The following is a 21,009-nucleotide window of genomic DNA, read 5'->3' as shown; positions in this document are numbered from 1 at the left end:
CCCCAGATTGAGAAGTTTTCAGCTGTTATTTCTTTAAATGAATTTTCTGCCACCTTTTCTCTCTTCTTCTTCTGGGATTCCTGTAATGTGAACGTTATTCCTCTTGGAATAACACTGAGGTCCATAAGTCAGTTTTCATTTTTTTTTTACTATGTTTTTCTATCCTTCTTAACCTAATTGCTTTCCATTACTGTGTCCTGTATGTAGGTTGCTGATCTGTTCTTCTGCTTCCTCAAGTGTACTATTTATTCCATCTTGTATATTTTTACTTTCATTTAGTGAGTTCTTCATCTCTGATTGGTTCTCTTTTATGTTTTCTGTTTCTTTGTTAAGGGTCTCATGGAGGTCTTCCACTTTCCCTAAGTCCAACGGGCATCTTTATGACGATTACTTTAAATTCTCTAGCAAGCATAGTTTCAGTTAGCTCTTTTGCTGTGACTTTGTCCTCTTCTTTTATTTGGGACATATTCCTCTGTTTCCTTATTTTGTCTAATTCTCTGTGTTTGTTTCTATGTGTTAGGAAATTCAGGTACATCTCCTGCTCTTGAAAGTAGTGGTCTAATGAGGAAGAGGCCCTGTAGTGCCCTACAGTGCAATATCCCCTTTTCACAAGAATCTAGCACTTAAGGGGTGTTTCCTATGTGTGTTGTGTGCACCCTACTGTTGTGGCTGATACGCTTTTGCTTTCAACCCAATCATCTTCAATGGCTCTCTTTGTCTTTTGTAAGCAGGGTTTGGTTGCTCTGTTATTAATGGTCCAGTCTGGGGCTGCCTTGGGATTAAGTTGAGTCACACCAGGCATTTGCCAGAGATGCAGTAGCACTAAAGTGCAGGAGGATGTTGGGGTGGGGTGTGTGGTACCAGCAAGGTCCATACTAGCAGGAGAGGACCTGTAGCTGCCAGTGACAGAGGCAGGTAAGTTTGGAGGGGATGGATCCACAGAAGCATGCAGGAGTGGGACATGTGGTGTTAGCAAAGTTTGTGCAAGTCTTCTGTGGGATGGGACATGGAGCCAAGGCCTGGCTGGAGGGTGAGTATCCACAGGAGAACTTGCAGGTGAGGGGCACTGTTAGTAAGTAGGGGGTATTATACCATTCTTATTACCACAGGGGTCCACATGCTTATGCTGGGGAGCAGGGGAGGGCAATAGCATCCACCAGGTTCTTTATTACTGCAAAGTCTCCCAACAAACCCTGTCCCTCTAACAGACACTCTGAGATTAGTAAAAAAACAATTCCCTCCCACTTACCTCAGGCATTTTTCAAACTGCTGCTTCTATGCTGTATCTCCACAGGGCTTTTTGTTGTGCTGTCTCTTTATAGGTGGGGACACAATATCTTCTGTCCTCCTGGCTCTCCCAGGAGCCTACTGACTTTTAAAGTTCCAGGTTTTAAGCTCCACTGATTGTAAGAACTTGTGAAATTCAGCATCTCTGGTTTTTAAAGCCAAATGTTATGGAGATTCATCTTCCCCTAGCAGGCACTCGGTGTAAGAGTCTGTTTCTCTCCCCTCTCTGCACCTCCAGCCTCCTTCCTCCTATGAAAGGCCCATGGTCCATGTAGCTCCCAACCACTTTTCTGCCCTTCCTACCCTCTTTGATGTGGCCTTTTCTCTACATTTAGCTGTAGAGAGTCTGCTGTGCCAGGCATCAACTTGTTTTCTGTATTATTTAAACTGATATGGCTATTATCTAGTTGTATCCATTGAACAAGGTGAGCTTAGGGTCCTATTCTACCATATTCCCTGAAAGTCTGACAGGAATGACTTTTGAGCTTGAGAAGTCTATAGAAGCTTCCAGAATCTTGGGAAATGGAGTACAATAGAAAAAAAAGAAAGAAAGGATCAGCAATTTCCAAGCCCTGAAGCACGATCCATTCTTATAAGAGCAAATGGATTTTTTTCTCATAGGGCACAGAAATGACCTCATAAGTCAGTTAGAAAAGTGGAAAAAAGCTTGATCCTGAATTATTCCACTGTTTCCTAATATATGTTAATAATAAATCTTGAAATAACTGCATGTTTTGAAAGAAAAAAATAACTATTTTCTGGCCAGAAGAAAATAAAGAAATAGTAAAGTTCTTGGTGTGATTCCCAAAATAGAAGTAGTAAATCACCCAGATAAAAGATAAAATATTAACTTTTTTAGAAGAGAAAAGAATTATGTAATTAGAATATTTTTGATACTTGAGCACCTTAACTCATTTCCCTACTTAGGATATTTCTATCAGGCTGGAATCATCTACGTTTCGTGTCTATTCTCTATGTTCTACTGCAATTTCTAGCACATAACGGGTATGTAATAATTTTTTTCCGAATGAATGAATTGTTTTTTAAAAACTTTTGGAGGGCTCCTGGGTGACTCAGTCAGTTAAGCCTCTGACTTCGGCTCAGATCATGATCTCACAGTTTTTGAGTTCAAGCCCTTCATCCAGCTGTACGTTGGCAGTGTAGAGCCTGCCTGGGATTCTCATCCACTCCTCTCTCTCTGTACCTCCGTTGGCTCACACTTTCTCTCTCAAAGTAAATAAATAAACTTTAATAAATAAATAAATAAATAAATAAATAAATAAATAAATAAATATTTTAGAAAGTTTTTTGATCGGAAAATTCTTTGAGAGTCATTTTTTTGACGGCAAATTATAACTGAAGGATTAGCAGAATTAGACATAGAACCCACATAAAAATTATTGGTAATTCAAACATCAGCTGGTCAAGTTATAAAAATTCAGTGTTTATATCAGCAATATAAAATGCCAATTTCAGCTCCTATTTCCATTTCCTTTTTCTTCCTCTATTCTGGTCACCATCGGATAGGGTGATAACTTTGCTTTATGCACTTATTTAAAAACTTCTAGAAGGCAAAGGCTATACTTATCCTCTAGTGGCCCTATTGTTGTCCTTCATGAATGTTTACATTATTATATTTAAAATATCATATATCAAAATGTTAAAAGATGTTTCTGTGTATAACAAGTTCTGAAAAAGATCAATGCTTCCATATGCACAAGGTTTCATTGTTTTGATGCTTGTTTCTTTCAACCATCAGTTAAAATTTGAAAATCAAAATTAGGTTGATAAAGGGATAACATTAGTTATGAAGAAAAGGTAAGACTTTTGTCCTCTAAGTTTGGCTATGTCTTTTTGAGACACCCATTCTCTCATTATGCAGAGATGTTACGATCAACTACTCATCATCAGTCTTTAATTGTCTCGTGACTACACTCTGAGTGACCTTCTATAGTGACTTCCTCTTTTAAGGATCATTTCCTCCTCACGTTTGAAAATATCATAGTGTTTTAATTATAATTTTTCTATTCTGTGTTATCTGGTAATTATCACAATTTACCTTCCTAACTGACAGTATAAAAAAGGGTTTTTTCTCATACATTTTTAATGACAAAATTGTTTTGGAAAGAACGCATGTGAGGATTATGGAACCGACTGACATCTCCAAAACCTATTATTTTGACATCCTCAAAACAAATTGTCATTTAAAGTGAACTGACAAACTACAGCCCCTCTGTGGGCAGACACAAACCTGGCCCAGATTCACTCTCAAAGAGGCTGGTGCAACAAAAGCAAACTCTCCTGGCCATGAGTTATTAAGTGAGATAGAACAAAGAACTATAAACTCAGATTTCCCTAATCTCTGCACAACTAAAAGCTCAGTAAGTGAGTAGGTATATGGTCCAGAACCTTCTTTAGAAGATAAAAAGAATCCTTCCTTTCACAGATGCTTAAACTACTTTTATCAAGGGAATTAATATCTTTTACAGACCTCTCATTATTACCCATGTAGTTAGTAGAGAGTCATCTTACAATTTATTCTTTGTAGTTCTTTGCCTTCTTATCTAAATCATATTGGAAAGCATTAGGTTTCTTTCCTAGGATTCAGTTTATTTTGTCACAGTTTTTTTTTTCCATTTGGCCCTTTATGATGGATTATTTTTTTATTATTTTACCTGCTTTATTTGGGAAAAAAAAACTAATGCAACTATGGATCTAGGGACTTACTCTTTTATCTCTGCTTTGGGATCAGTTTGCTTTATCTGGAGAGAGTAATTTACTGAGTTCCTCTAAGATTGAGGAGCGGAGACAATTCTAATTGGAACACTACGAATTGTAACTTTCGTGAGAAAACCTTTCATTTGTATTTGGATCATACAATAGTGTCTTCTTTAACTCAGTATGAGACAACCATATTTATCTGTGTAGATTTTTGATTAATAAAAAAAACAACAAGAGTACAGTTGACCTCTGAACAACACTAGTTTGTTGGATCCACTTGGATCCAACTTGGATCTACTTGCATCCACTTATATACAGAATTTTTTAAATAAATATATTACAGTACTATAAATATATCTTCTCTTCCTCATGATTTTCTTTATGACATTTTCTTTATGTTGTTGTAAGAATACAATATCTAATACATATGACATACAATATATGTGTGTTAATTGATTGTTTACATTATTGTTAAGACTTCAGGCTAACTAACAGTAGACTATTAGTAGTTAAATTTGGGGGAATCAGAAGTTATACATGAATTTCCTACTATGCGGTTGTTGGTCCCTTAAGCCTCACCATTGTTCAAGAGTTAGTTGTATATATCTTTTGGTGGCCAATTATGGTAAAGAACCTAGAAGGTTTTAAGTAGTTTATCCTTACTTCTTTAGCTTTGGTTATATTTTATATTTTGATCAATAAAGGCAAGAAGTGTATATTGAATCTCAATATGCCCTAAGTCTGTCCTCAAGGATCTCATAGCTCAGCCCACAATAACCTCATTTCTTCTAACAGATTGGCTATACGACTAAGTCATATAGTTTTTCCTTTGAGATTAAAAGTACTTAAAGCTTCAGATAATATTTGTCAAGTTCAGCTCTTAAATGTGAATCAAGGGGTATCTGGGTGGCTCAGTTAGTTAAGCGTCCAACTTCAGCTCATTTCATGATCTCACGGTTCATGAGTTCAAGCCCCACATCAGGCTCTGTGCCTGGAACCTGCTTTGGATTCTGTGTCTCCCTCTCTCTCTGCCCCTCCCCTGCTTGTGCTCGCTCATTCTCTCTCTCTCAAAAATAAATAAACATTAAAAACAATGTTAATTAAATATCTGGTGGTATGTGGTGATTTAGAAAAAAATAAATGAATGATTTGCAGCTAGCGTAGAATATTAGATGTAATAAATCTAGTCATGCCTTTTGTTCTTTACAAATGAGGAAACTGAGGGTAGAAATGTGAAAGAACCCAATGAATTCTACAGCTTTTTCATAGGAGAGTTTGATGTATAATTCAGGGCCTACCTATTTGTCTTGTTCCCCAAAATCCATTAATGTAGTGCAGTCATGACATGCAACAATTTCAGCAATTTGTTTAAAATAGCATTTTATTCCTTCCTTCAATACAGTTAATGTGAAAGTACCTCAGTACCTGAGTAAACCTGAAAGGTATGATGAATGATTGTTTGGGACACTGCATCCATTAGAATTATACCGTCAGTCTTTGCTTGTGAAAATCAAAGAGTGGATCACAATTATATTAATCAGAGTTTGGATTTGTACAAATGAATCTCAACAGATAATTTTGTGAACTACTTTTCAAAAAAAATTTTTTTTTAATTTTTTTTTTAACGTTTATTTATTTTTGAGACAGAGAGAGACAGAGCATGAACGGGGGAGGGTCACGGAGAGAAGGAGACACAGAATCTGAAACAGGCTCCAGGCTCTGAGCTGTCAGCACAGAGCCCGATGCGGGACATGAACCCACCGACCGTGAGATCATGACCTGAGCCGAAGTCGGACGCTTAACCGACTGAGCCATCCAGGCGCCCCTCAAAAAATTTTTTTAATGTTTATTTATTCTTGAGAGAGAGAGAGAGAGACAGAGCATGAGTGGGGGAGGGTCAGAGAGAGAGAATGAGAGGAGACACAGAATCCGAAACAGGCTCCAGGCTCTGATCTGTCAGCACAGAGCCCGACGCGGGGCTCAAACTCACAAACTGTGAGATCATGGCCTGAGCTGAAGTCGGACACTTAACCGACTGAGCCCCCTGTTCTAAAATTTTAATAGTTTGTTTTATATATGTTATGACAGGTCTAAAATGATTTTAAATATGCTTATTTTAAATGTATCTTTTCAATATATTCATTAAATTGTTTTTCTATAACCTCTTCTCCTGAAATAAACATTGATTTTATTAGAATATGATTTTTGGCAGAATTTTTTAGGCTTCTGTATATTACAGCTTTGGATGGGTTAACAGAAGATAAATGTACCTGAAATTCATATTTTAGAGTGAGATAAGTGTGATATGGCCTGTAAACTTATATGTAATTAGTTCTCAGTAATGGTCCTTTTTCTTTAGGCTGTGTGACAGATTGCTACATGAATCTTACAGACATATATTTCAAAGTATAAAATTCCCATTGAATTCAAGAATTTGGAGAAGTAGCACTGCATACTAGGAAGGAAAAAAGAGCTAACTTGTCTGGAATAATCTGGTACATTCAGATATTGTTCCTTTGGCATAATTCTAATAATCACAGTATAAAGAATTTGTTTTTTTTAATAAAATATATGAACAAAGTATTGAAGTGAGATGGATAACAAAGACTCCATTTGTAATTTACAAAGTATAAAAGATTTGATTTTCTGTTTCACTTCTATTTTTAAGTATATTATGTCACATGATTTCTCTCAAGAAATGTCAATGGGACATTTCTCTCTCAAGGCTAGTTTTAGATTTTTATGAAAAAAGTGTATCAAAAACTTAAAAGTAGTACAGGTTTCTCAATGCAGAGATGTGATATTCTTTTGACTGCTAGTTTTATATATTAAGATCCTGGAACTTTGTTTGCAGAATTATTTTGTAAATGATTTGAATAATTCAATTAACTTCATTTCCTCCATTTGTTGTTGGAAGGGTTGGGGAGGGAAGTGGATGATGTTCTAGCTCCAGCTTTATCATTTATAAATAAGCAGTGTGGCTGTCCTCAAACTTCTCTTCTTCCTTTTTTCTCTTTCATATTGTTTTTGTTGTAATATTTATTTATTTATTTATTTATTTATTTATTTATTTATTTTAGAGAGAGAGAGTGTGAGTGGGGAAGAGAGGCAAAGGGAGAGAGAGAGAAGCCTAAGCAATCTCCATGCTCAGCACAGAGCCCGATGTGGGGCTCGATCCCAGGATCTTGGGATCATAACCTGAGCTGGAAACAAGAGTTGGGCACTCAACTAACTAAGCCACCAGGCACCTCTGTTTTTATTTTTATCTGAGTTTTATGGCATTGCACGTAAAGCTAACTTTTTCATAATGCTTGTTAAGAAGAACATTGTTATTAATCATCAGTCAACAGAAAGCTGAGTTGGAATTCTCCCGGTGGGTCAGGTTGGTCTCATGGTAGGTTTGGCTGTAGGGTGACTGAATAATGGATGGGGAGATGGCTACTACATAAGACGAGTGAGATTGGAGTCTTGACTAGTGTACCGAATTTCAGTTATTCTGCTAATGTAGGCTTTATATATCAACCCCACCCTTTTCAATAGCTGGTCTTGACATGTTCAGAAAACTTTCGTATTTATATAGTACAGCCTTGTTTCCTCTCACGTCCATTTGGAACTTGGCTGTGTTTCCTCCCCTTGATTTATCAGTAACCATGTACCTATTTTCTTTCCACTTTTTATGGATATGTGTTTTACAGATATCTGTTTTATGCTGATTGCTTCCCTTTCTTTCTCTTCTTTGCTCTAGATCTCTAATCTTTTCATTGTCTTTTAATGTTTTATTGTGATCCCCAGAACGAAAGCAAAAAACAATGTGTATGTTCAATTCACCATTTTAATGGAAGTTTATTTATGTTCCCAAACTTTTTTTTAACATTTATTTATTATTGGGAGACAGAGACAGACATAGCCTGAGCATGGGAGGGGCAGAGAGAGGGGGAGACACAGAATCTGAAGCAGGCTCCAGGCTCTGAGCTGTCAGCACAGAGCCTGACATGGGGCTCGAACTCACAAACTGTGAGATCATGACCTTAGCAGAAGTCGGACCTTTTACCGACTGAGCCACCCAGGTGCCCCTATGTTCCTAAACTTAATGGGAATGTTTGAGTTAACATCCTTTGAGATGATAAAAATTGAACTACCATGCATAGCATGGCCCAGGCTTTATATAGTCATTCAAAAGTAATCATCCTTTGATATATTCAAAGAGAAATGTTTATAAATAAATACCTAATATTTGAATGATTAATGTTAAAAGATAAGATTTGGAGTGTTTTATTTTTAATTTCTTGTTTAATTGTGAGTACGTTGTTTTTAATGTTTACTTATTTGTGTGTAGTGTGTGGGGGGCAGGATGGGCAGACACCAAGGGAGAAAGAGAATTCCAAGTAGGTTCCATGCTCAGCACAGAGCCTGATGCAGGGCTCAATCCCATGACCCATCTCTGGGATCTTTACCTGACCCAAAATCAAGAAAGAGTAGGATGCTTAGCTGACTGAGCCACCCAGGTGCCACCCCCTTTTTTTAAACATTTTTTTTCATTTCTATAAAAATGACAAAGATCTTTATAAAAAAATATTTGAAAGGTATAGTTGAGCCCTATAAAAAACTGTCAGCTACTAAAAGGGAAATAAATACTGATAAAATAAGTTGAGATATTTTGATTCAGTTGGAAGGTTTTAGTTTTAATAAAGTTTCAGTTTTTAATCTAAATTTTGGCCAAATTGATCCTGGAAAAGGGCTATGTGAAAGAATTAAAGAGAAGAACATTGTAAAATGATCATGTTTTACTGAAAAGTTTTATTTTATTTTGGCTTTACAGTTTGCAAAGCCTTTTAAGACATATTGTTTATTTAATCATTATCATACCTCCTGTAAATTAGGTATGTTAGCCCCTTTTTAAAGACTGATTATGATTTTTCAGAAAAAGAACTGATATAGATTATAGTTTAAAGAAAATTAAGACAAACAAACAAAAAAACTCTGACATCTGAAAACAAATCTGTTCCTTAAGCAGAAAAACAGGAGGTTATTGAAACCAAATTTATCAGGAATCCACAGAGAACCAGTTTGGAAAAGAAAAATTTACTAGGTTTTCCAAAGAATAAGCTAAATTTCCATGGGTGTTTTTTATATATGTTCATAGTGATAAAATTCAATTTTTTAAAAACCAGTTTTCAGTTACCACTTCCATGGTAATTCAGTCAGACAACAAATTTCCTTGAGTGAGGCATGGAATCAGGATTGAACCCAAGGAGATTACATTCCAGGAAGCGTATTGGCATGACACAAATTTTTCCTTCTGTAACTAAGACAGCTAGTTACCTGCTTAACTAGTTAATTAATTCCTTATGAAATAAAGAAAATATAATAAAATACACATGAAAACAACATTTTAGTGTAAACATAGGGAAGCTATTGGATCAATTTAAAATATAGATGTTTCTGGTATTAATAAATTTGAACTTAGTTATTCTTTAAGAGCTTACTCTAAAGCACGTCTATATTTCATTAAAATTTCTTCACTCAAAAACTTCACTAGAATTTTATTTGCATTTTTCTAGTTTCTATGCTGCCTATGCCCTGGCTGTTGGAACAATGGGAAGTTTATGAGACATGGATCACTGATAATTTTTCATTCCATTACTACAGACATGAGGGAGAGAGACATACTTCAGTGAGCAAGTTGAAAGTGTTTTCTGGTACCATAGAAATGTAAATCCAATCGTATTCAAAATAAGAATTATATATTGCACATAGCTCTTAGTGCAAATCTTTCACGAGTTGCCTTCTTTTGTCTATTTGATACATAAAGTCAGCCTTCTCTTAACCGCACCTCTAACTACCCTGGCCCTGACTGAGAGCATGATGTTTGTGATGTTTTTATTTTTGAATGCCGATTGCAAGTAACATTTTCATTTTTTACCATGCATCCTCCTTTATAACCTATTAAGAATTCACTTGTCCTTCAGCATCATGTGAAATTTGATCATAAATGGAATAAACTCTTCTAAGGTATTTGTTGTCATTTGTAATCAAAACATAATAAGATGTTGATTGTTCTGTAGAAACTATTTTAAGTGTGACATGGGACATATATTCATCATTCACTTAATCTAAGAGCCATGATCATTTCAGGGTGCCTGTTAATATTTAACCAAAATAATATTTTCCTTGAACTTATTAGGGATCACAAACTCTGTATTTTCCTCATCATACGGTATAATTTCAGTTGTCTCCTTAAGCTCTATACAATGTTACTAGTAACAGATTATAAAGTTAACTTTAATTTTATAAATGAATAAAATTTTATAAATTTTATAAATAAGTTAAAAAAATTATAAATTTTTTAAACTTTATTTTATAAATCAGACTTCTACTCCTTTATTGCTAGAAATCAATTTATTAAAAATCCCCAAATCTTGTCTTCACTTGTAGTTTTCTTTTCTAACCTTTTTTTTCCTTTGCTGCTTTCATTCTATTTTGTCCCTTTACCAGTGGCCTCTTTAATTTCTTTGTATTTCTTTCCACTCTCTGGTAGTTTTTATCTCAACTTCTCTGTATGCTTCAAATGACATATGGAATACTTCATGATTGTGTTGCCTCATTTTTTCAGAAGTGGTAAAAATGTCCAACCCATGACACTCTGACAGTTCATGATTTTTACACAAAGAAAAATGCTAACAGACCAAGTCAGACACATTTGACAGTAATGTTCCATTTAGTTTGAATCCATCAAAAAAAAACAAAAAACAAAAACAGTTGTCACTTTCTGGAGAATGCACTGCATGGGGATTAAATCAAGTACTTCCCCTTAGGAGGAAGTAAGGGTAGGGAGGGGAGAGAGAAAAGGCAGAAATCCTATAATATATAGGATTATACACATCCCTTTTGGAAAAGGCTTAAAAGACACTTTTTACCATTTGTCCAAAATGACTAAGAAAACCTTATAATTATATCTATGTAAGTAGAATACATACCAATAATGAGTGAAACTAAATAAGCTTTAAAGTAATTGGGAGGTTGAGGCAAAATATTTCTTAACATGATTTCTCCTGCATTGGCTGCAGACAATGAAGCTTTTTGTGATAATTCAGCTTTTGTGTAGATAATAACTACACAATTAGGAAATAAAACCTTTTCACAAGCCCAGAATGAAAGCTGAAAAATAATAGAACAGTGGATTTCTATACAAACATATCTATTTTAAAGTTAATTTTTTAATCTTTTGTAGTAAACTCTTATCAACAACATCAATCTGTGCCATAGATTTATGTTATCTTCACTTTAAAATCTGTGCACAGAACCAATATAAATACATCTTGTTATTTAACTCCTTGTATGCTAAATAAAAATATATAGTTTTTTAATACAAAATTTACTCATATATCTAGATGTTAGACAGACAACTGTTCTTTTTATTTTTTTAAGTTTATTTATTTATTTTGAGGGGGGAGGGGCAGAGAGAGAGGAAGAGAGAATCCCAAGCAGGCTCCATGCTCTCAGTGCTGAGCCTGACGCAGAGCTCAGTGTCATGAACTGTGAGATCATGATCTGAGTCAAAATCAAGAAGTCATATGCTTAACCAACTGAGCCACCTAGGCGCCCCCAGACAACTGTTCTTTTTAAAAAAGAAGTTTCTATAATCAGAAAATGGAGACAATATTATTACCAGTAATGATTGGTATTATTACTAATATATATATTACTAATTATAGTATTACTAATATAATATATATATCATATATATATATATGAACTAGAGCTGTTCCTTGAAATATCTTTCATATATGTGTCTTTATGTTCATGTTATCATTTTTATGTAACTTAATTAGTTCTGGTTTATTTTACAACTAAATGTGTATAGTTTTAATTTTCTCCAACTATGCCTTTCTTCTTTAATATTGTCTTGGGGCTTTAGGCTCTTTGCGTTTCCAAATTCATTTTCAGTTGAGGTCCCCCATCTCACTACACACAGCACCTCACTCACGCACACACACCGTTACCACCACCACTACCACCAAGAAGCAAAAGCTCCCACGATTTTAATTTGAACTGCTGTTAATGTGAGTTTCATTGATTGATTTTTAGTATTAAGCCAACATGGCCTTTCTAGAATAAATCTCAGTTGGTCACTATATAATGTCTTTTAAAATATTGATAGATGTAAATTGCTACTTTTGATATGGATTTTCCACCTATACACATGAGAGACATAGCTCCGATATATATTCATTTCTTATAATGTCCTTGTCTGGTTTTGATATCAGGTTTATCTTGGTATCATATAAAAAGTTTCTCTAATTTCTAAAATATTTGTGTAAAAGTGGAACTATTTCTCACTTTAATTTTAAAAAAAGTTCATCAGTGAAACCATGTGGGCCTAGAATTTCCAAACTTTTTTTAAAAATATTTTTTAATGTTTATTTTATTTTGAGAGAGAGACAGAGTATGAGTGGGGAGGGGCAGAGAGAGAGGGAGACACAGAATCTGAAACAGGCTCCAGGCACTGAGCTGTCAGCACAGAGCCCAATGCAGGGCTCAAACCCAAAAGCCGAAGATCATGATCTGAGCTGAGCCACCCAGAAGATCCTAACTGACTGAGCCACCCAGGTGCCCCTAGAATTTTCAAACTTTTTAAAACATAATGCCCTCAGGATTAATCCAGGTTGTCATAAATTGAAAAATTTCTTCCTTCCTTATGGCTGAATACTGATCCATTGTATATACTAAGTGAAATAAGTCAGAGAAGGACAAGTATGGTATGGTATCTTTATATATATAATCTAAAAACACCAAACTAATGGAAACAGTAAGTACAATGGTAATTGCTAGGGATTGGGACATGAGGGAAATGGGAAGATACTGATCAAAAGGTATGAACCTCTAGTTACAAAACAAATAAGTTCTGGGGATCTAATGTGCATTGTGATTACAGTTGATATTGTATTATATATGTGAAAGTTGCTAAAAGAGTGGTCTTAAACACTTTCACTACAAAAAGAAAAGGTGATAGAGGTGTTAGCTAATAAGATGGTGATAATAATTTCTCATGACATAAGTATATAAAATCAACACATTTTACATTAAACTTATACAATGTTCTATGTCAATTATATCTAAATAAATTAGAAAAAAAACACTTAAAAAGATGAAATGTGCCTTTCATTTATTCAGTAAATATTTATTGTTAATTTAAGAAAAGGAAAAATTTTTAGAGATGCAGGACTATTTTGGTAGTAAATGTCTTCTTGTCAATTTTGGTAAGTTTTTGTAAAGAATTAATCTATTTCATTTAAATTTTGCTATTTGGTTTCCATAAGTCCCATTCTCCATATAATCTTTAATTCATCCTTTTCTGCTTTTTTTGTTACATAGAGTATTTTTTAATTTTATTCCTTTATTTTATTTTTCCTTATTTTATTTTTATTATGTTTTATTTTGTAGATTTTGGGTTGTATATTCTTGGGTGATTTTTTTGTTGTTACCCTAGAGATTTCAGTATGGATTACTGACTTACTATACTTCACTTTGATTAGGACTTGTACCACTTCCAGAATAATGCAAAAAAAACAAAAAACAAAAAGCAAAAAAAAAAAAACAAAAAAAACCCAATGATTTACTACTTTTCCAGCTGTTTTTTACTGCTCCACCTTATAAAAACCACACTCCAGCCATACCAAACCAGATTTGAAATTCCTAATTACCACCTCTCTGTGTCATCCCTGTGGCTCTTCTTTCTGTGTGCCTATCTGCTTCCTTCCCCGTCTGCTGAAAGATCTTACATCATTGAGATATATCTTCTATCCTTCTCAATGGATTGCATTAATTAAATGCATGAATTTATTTCTGCATTTATTCATTTCACAGAATAAAATAAATAAAATTTATTTTATTTTGGGGGGCTAAACCATGTGATAAACACTATACTAATGTTTCCTGACCCAAAGATATCAAGACACAGTCCTATCCCTCAATGATCTTATAGATTATTCCAGTTGTATTTAAAATCAGTGTGATGTTTTTACTTTCTTCTCTGAAACATGATGTCAAAGGTAATAACTGTGGTACTCATAATTTAATTCCTAGTCCCGTCACTGTATTATTTATATACCAGTCAAAATATTTATTTGAATATCTGGTATATGTCACACACTCTTCTAGGTTCAGGGGATACTATAGGGAACAGCAAAAATCCCTGCTTACATCCCAATGAGGAGATAGTCAATTAATATATTTTAGAATTAATAGTCAACTAATAAATTTAGAGGAGTAATGTATGGTAGAAAAGCAATGCATGATAAAAATAAAGTAGATTTTGGAAATAGGGCATGGAGTGCTGGGTACACTGACTTAAGATGGATTGATTGTGAAAAATCTCTCTAAGAAAAGTACATTTCAGCAAAGGCCTGGCTATATAGATTCTCGAGGGTTCTAACTGCTTTTCCTCAAGCCCCTAAGGAAAAGTGTAAAAACACTTTCTTTTTGTTGTTCTTATACTCTAATTATGTCTAATAAAAAGTTTAAGTACCTTGAACTGTCTGTCACTAGCATTTTCCCCCGTCTGACAAAACCCTACTTTATGTCTCAGTATTGTATTTTATGAGATTTCAATCTATTTAAATAGATTTATTATTTTCCAAACATCGTGTTTAAAAAATCTCATCTGTACAAATTCATTTACTTCAATTCCCGTATCGTCTCCTCAGCCCCACACCTCTTAAAACAATGTAAATCTTCCTCTGCCCTTCAGCTTTGAACTGAAAATTCCCCTTTTCTAGTTGGAGTTTCCAAGCCATGTAAAGTTCCTCAGTTTGTCAGTTTTGAAATTCTTACAAGGTTTATTGTCCAATTCATTCACTTCCTTTTCACAAAAATCATTTTATTTTTTTTAATTTTTTTTTAACGTTTATTTATTTTTGAGACAGAGAGAGACAGAGCATGAATGGGGGAGGGTCAGAGAGAGAGGGAGACACAGAATCCAGAACAGGCTCCGGGCTCTGAGCGGTCAGCACAGAGCCCGACACGGGGCTTGAACTCACGGACTGCGAGATCATGACCTGAGCTGAAGTCGGACGCTTAACCGACTGAGCCCCCCAGGCGCCCCACAACAATCATTTTATAGGTTAGTTCTGACTTAGTCTGTTTGGGCTGCCGAAACAAAATATCATAGACTTGGGGACTTATAAATAATAGAAATTTATTTCACACAGTTCTGGAGACTGGGTAGTCCAAAATTAAGGGACCAGTAAATTTGGTAGTTGGATAGTTCATAAAGGACCGTCTTTTTGTTGTGTCTTCACAGGGTGAAAGAACAAGGGAGCTCTCTGGGTATCGTTTATAAGGGCACAAATTCCATTCATGAGTCCTAATGTCTCGCAGACTAATCACCTCCTAAAGGCCTCACATCTAAATTCCCTCACATCCGGAGTTAGGATTTCAACATAAAGAATTTTGGGGGGACACAAACATTCAGTTCATAGGAGCCTATATCTTCCTAGTCAGAGTATATTTCTAGCTTTTTCAGGCCTGAGGTCATACTATACACATTTTCCCTTTCCTTATCCAGTGGTGCATGTAGTAGATACTCAATAAACATTAAAAAATAATAATAATACTATCTATAGGTATACCAGACTAAATAAAATGTCATTTCATGTGGAGGATAAATACCAGGTGTGCTATGAGACTAATCTCATTTCCATATTAATTTCTGCTCTATGACTTGAATACATAGATTCAGAGACATATTTGTAAGATAGCATTTTTCTGCTTAATACCTATATATGTAGATGAAGTATTAACTTTTATATCTGGTTCTTTAAAATATCTCACTTATACCTTTAATACAATTTTAAACACAGATGACAGGACACTTTTCTTACATTTCAAGTAAAGGACTTATTTGAATTTACAACTGATAACAGTAATGTATATTAGGATTTAAAAAATGTTAAATAGGTAAATCTGTAGACTAATAATCACTCAAAAGACCTTTGAATAATATCGTTTTTCAACATACACCTGTTTTTGTTTCTTTGGAGTTGTTTGCTTTTTGTTTTGTTGTTTTGTAGAAGAAATCTTAAACCACTTGAGATGTGACAGTCCCTGAGGCTTTACGTATTAAAACTTAAGATGAGTTGGTAGTATTTGCAGTAAAAACTGCAGGCTCTGTGCATAAGAACATAAAATTTTAAAACCTATTCTCACAGCTGCAATGAAGAAATTTCTAGTATGCCATCACTGGTGACTCACAAGTTGTGTTTTATAACTCTAGAGTATCACTTATTCATATGAAAAGCCTTGTCTCAGGAGATTTATCAATCTGAAAACTAAATTGTTTTACAGAGAAAATGAATTTCTCTTTGATTGGCAGGTGTTTTAATGCCTGTGTAGCTTTAAAATTTATATTTGTAGTCTTAAAGTGGCTGAATCTGAACGCAGAGTGTTACAAATATCTCTAAAAAAAATTACTGAAAAGAAGCCTCAGCTGTGTGTATACATTTCACTTAAGGCACATAAATTTAAAAATAAAAATTTATTAAAGAAAGTAAAGACTACTATGCACTATGATTTTCTTATTAAATAGATTTATGAAGTGTCTATAAATCCAGTTCATGCCAGAAAATATATGAGGTCAAAAGACCTTCTCTAACTAATTTGGCCATTCAGTGGAGAGAGATGTAGATCTTTTAGAAAAGTCTAGAACTTTTTAAACAATCAGCTAATTGCTGATTGTGGAAATGCTTATTAAAAATGTCAGTGTCTCGTGTTTATTTACATGTAACATGGGCAACACAATGTTTATTTTGTAGTATTGAGTCAGAAAATGAATAAAAATGATTTAACATAGATTTTTGCCCATAGAGGATGCTGAATAATTAGCTGTTATACAAATGAAATTTCAGGGGTGCCTGGGTGGCTCAGTCAGTTAGGTGTCTGACTTCAGCCAAGGTCATGATCTCATGGTTCGTGAGTTTGAGCCCTGCATCAGGCTCTGTGCTGACAGCTTAGAGCCTGGAGCCTGGTTCAGATTCTGTGTCTTCTCTTTCTACCCCTCCCATGCTCATGCTCATGCTCTGTTTCTCTCTGTCTCTCAATAATGAATAAACATTTAAAAAAATGAAATTACTCACTGACTTATTTATTTCCCTTTTAGGTTAAAAAAGCAACTGGCATTTTATCTTAAATAACAAACACAGATGAGTTTCAGTATTTTCTTTTTTGATTTAAAACTTAAATTTTTTTTTGTTTCTCTGATTTAAAATTGGAGAGATTTCCAGTCTGCTTCTTCAGCATATATTTATCACTTCCCAGCTGTTTTATCTTAGCTGTCACAGCTACTGAGGTTAATGTCATTAGGGCAGGAGCTAGAAGCCAATTAAAAAAAAAAAAAAAAAGAACTCACTTTTATTTGATGGATTACTGATATAGAAGCCAAATTTCCTAACAAAAAATACATTTCAGTGATTAGAAACAAATAGTATATTGTAAAATTAAAGGTTCATATGTTTAAAATATAAAAACTTATAAAACTTTTGAAAAACAATTAGGTAAACTTTCATATTCTAGTCATGAAAAACTATCTTTATTTAAAAGGCACTAGAAGTATTCTTTCTTAACATGATAAGTTATAATCACATTCACTATTGTACACACACACACACACACACACACACACTCAGGATCACGTTTCCAGTACTCAACTTTCACGAACAATGTTTAGCAGCAATCACGTTAAAGTCATTACCTAAATGCCTATTGACATCAATGTTATTTGTTGTTAACTATCGAACAAAATAAGGAACACCTGGGTGGCTCAGTCGGTTGGGCGTCTGACTTGGGCTCCAGTCATGATCTCACAGTTCATGAGTTCAAGCGTCGCATTGGGTTCAGTGCTGACAGTTCAGAGCTTGGAGCCTGCTTCGGATTCTGTGTCTGCCCCTCTCTCTCTCGCACACTGTCTTTCTCTCCCAGAAATGAATAAACATTAAAAAAAATTTTAAAGAACTTTTTAAAATCATTTCTCACAAGATAAATTAACTGGCAACAAATTCCTTCATTATTTTGTCTGAGAAAGTCTTTATTTCTCCTTTACCTCTGAAGGACAATTCCACAGTCTACAGAATTCAAGGTTGGTGTTTTGTTTTGTTTTTTTCTCTCTCAATTCCAAATATTTCATTTAACTCTCTTGTTGCTTGCATGGTTTCAGAGGAGAAATTAGATGTAATTCTTCATTTTGTTCCTCTGTAGGTAGGGTGTTTTTTGTTTTTTTTTTTTTTTTCCACTGGCTCATTTCCAGATTTTTGTCTTTAGCTTTAATTTTCTGTAATTTGAAAATTATATGTCTAGGTGTAGTTTTGTAATTTTGTTTTATGTTGGCATTTGTCCTGTTCTGGTGTTCTCTAAGCTTCTTGGACCTGTGGGTTTGCTGCTGATGTTAATTTGGGGAAATTTTCAGTCATTGCTATCTCAAATATTTCTTCTGTTCCTTTCTCTTTGTCTTCCTCTTCTGTTATTCCCATTTTGTGTATGTTATACCTTCTGCAGTTGTCCTACAGTCCTTGGATCTTCTGTTCTGCTTTTTTTTAGTCTTCTGTTTGCTGTTTTGTTTTGGAGGCTTACATTAATATATCCGCAAGCTCAGAGATTCTTTCCTCAGCTCTGTCCTGTCTACTAATAAGTCCATCAAAGACATTTTTCATTTCTGTTGTAATGTTTTTTATCACTAGCATTTCTCTCATAGAATTTCCATCTCTCTGCTTACATTGTCCGTCTGTTGTTGTATACCGTGTACTTTACCCATTAGAGTCCTTAGCATGTGAATCATACTTTTTTTACATTCCCTGTCTGATAATTCCAACACCTCTGCCACGTATGCTTCTGAGGTTTGCTCTCTTAACTCTTCAAATTGTGTTTTTTGCCTTTTGGTATGCCTTGTAATTTTTTTTTTTTATAATAGCTGGTCATAATATACTTGGTAAGTGAACTATTATAAATAGACCTTTTATAATGTGATGATGAGGGGTGGGGATAAAGGAACTGTCCTATAGTCTTATGATTAGGTCTCGGTCTTTTAGTAAGTCTATGCTCTGGACCGTGAATGCCACAACACTCTCTCAGGATTTTTCTTTCCTGTTTGGTTGGACAGGATGGTTAGAATGAGCTGGGGTTTGGTATTTCCCTTTCCCCAGGTCGGTTAGGCTCTGGTAATACCTCAGCAGGTGAGGCTCTGATTAACTAGTGGTCCCTGAGGGAAAGCCTGTTAAGAACAGTGTGCTCTGGTTTATTTCAAATTTGCTGCTTTTCTCTTCCTTTTGCTGGAAGCATGAGAAGATTTTCTCCAACATTTACATTGGGAATTTGGTTGAGCTCCTGCAGGTAGATCTCACAAAATTTTTAGAGCCTTCCATTGACTGTGTGCCCCTGGAGTTTTTAACTCTCAGACTACTGAGCCTCCAGCAATTTGTCAATTACTGTTGGATTTTCTATGCAGGCATTGGTTCCCAGGTGGTTTACACTTCCGAGTCCCTGCCCTAGTAAGCCTCAACTCCCTATATTCACCTGTCTGTCTCTCTTTTGGGACAGCAGTTTGCCCTGTGTCCTTTCTTATGGGCCAAGAAGGGTTATTGATTTTTCAGTCTGTTCAGCTTTTTACTTGTTAGGATAGAGTGGCAACTTCTAAGTGCTTTGCGTGCAGAACTGGAAATCAGAAGTCTTAAATTAGGTTTAAATCAAGTAAACTTAGAAAATATTTACAACATATATAATTAACAAAGCTTTAAACATTATATAAAACTTGCTTTTTTTCAGGGACACCTGGGTGGCTCAGTTGGTTGAGTGCCCCACTCTTGATTTTGCCTCAGGTCATGTTACCAGGGTTGTGGGATCAAGCTCTGGGTCCAGCTCTGTACTGAGCACGAAGCTTGCTTAAGATCCTGTCTCTCTCTCTCCCTCTCTCTCTCTCTCTCTCTCTCTCTCTCTCTCTCTCTCTCGATGCTTGGGTGGCTCAGTCAGTTAAGCATCCCACTTCGGCTCAAGTCATGATCTCGCTGTTTGTGAGTTTGAGCCCCACGTCTGGCTCTGTGCTGACAGCTCAGAGCCTGGAGCCTGCTTTGGATTCTGTGTCTCCCTCTCTCTCTGCCCCTCCCCTGCTCATGCTCTGTCACTTTCTGCCTCAAAAATAAATAAAACATTAAAAAAAAAAAAAAGATTCTCTCTCCTGCTGTCCTTCTCCCCCACTCGTTCTCTTTCTCTGAAATAGAAAAAAAATTCTTTTTAAAAACAACCAATAAAATACTTTTACGAACTCTGAATAGTCATTTCACAATGTAAGAAATACAAATGATAAATGTATACAAAGTTATTGTATTAGTAATCAAGAGAAAACAAATTAAAGTATGAATAATCTATATTTTACCAGTAAATTTCAAATTATTATTCAGTACTTCTGAAGATGTGTGAAAACTCTTCTAACTTACTCTAAAGACACTTCTATTTGTAGGAATTATCCTTTCCCTTCCCAAACTACATAACTAGGAATATATAAACAAAGATGTTCATTTCAATATTGTTTTTTAATAGGAAGAGTTAGAAGTAATTTAAATGTATATCTTTGGTGGAATGCTGTAAATTGAGATACAATGAAATAATATCAGCCAATGGAAGTAAATGAAAATATAGCTTTTTATATTTTCAACAATTTCAACAATTAAGTTGGATAAAATCAAATTATAAGGCAATATGTACATTAGAAGGTGCATTCAAATGTTACAAAACATACACTTAAAATCATCATAGTGGTTCTCTCTTGAAAATGATTATACTTTCTACTTTGGTGTTGTTTGCTTTTTATCATGAGTATATTTCTTTTTTCTGAATAAAATAATGTGTTATAATAAAAGTTCTTCCAAGGAGAATAGTAAGAGGTGACTAAGGAAAAACACAGTTAAGTCTTATTATCTGTTCTAGAAGATTAAATAGTTTTTGTAGAGGTGATAATCC

At 34.8% G+C, this 21,009-nt stretch overlaps 1 protein-coding gene across 4 annotated transcripts in view; it reads left to right on the top strand.

Annotated features, from left to right (window-relative positions):
- Window positions 1-21,009, top strand: part of GALNTL6 (polypeptide N-acetylgalactosaminyltransferase like 6) — a 1,179,553-nt gene that overhangs the window by 480,878 nt on the left and 677,666 nt on the right. The gene's annotated exons all lie outside the window — the stretch shown is intronic.

Source organism: Acinonyx jubatus, chromosome B1 (assembly GCF_027475565.1).
Source record: "Acinonyx jubatus isolate Ajub_Pintada_27869175 chromosome B1, VMU_Ajub_asm_v1.0, whole genome shotgun sequence".
NCBI lineage: Eukaryota > Metazoa > Chordata > Mammalia > Carnivora > Felidae > Acinonyx > Acinonyx jubatus.
The sequence above is the reverse complement of the archived record's forward strand: the minus strand, read 5'-3'. Positions and strand labels throughout refer to the sequence as shown.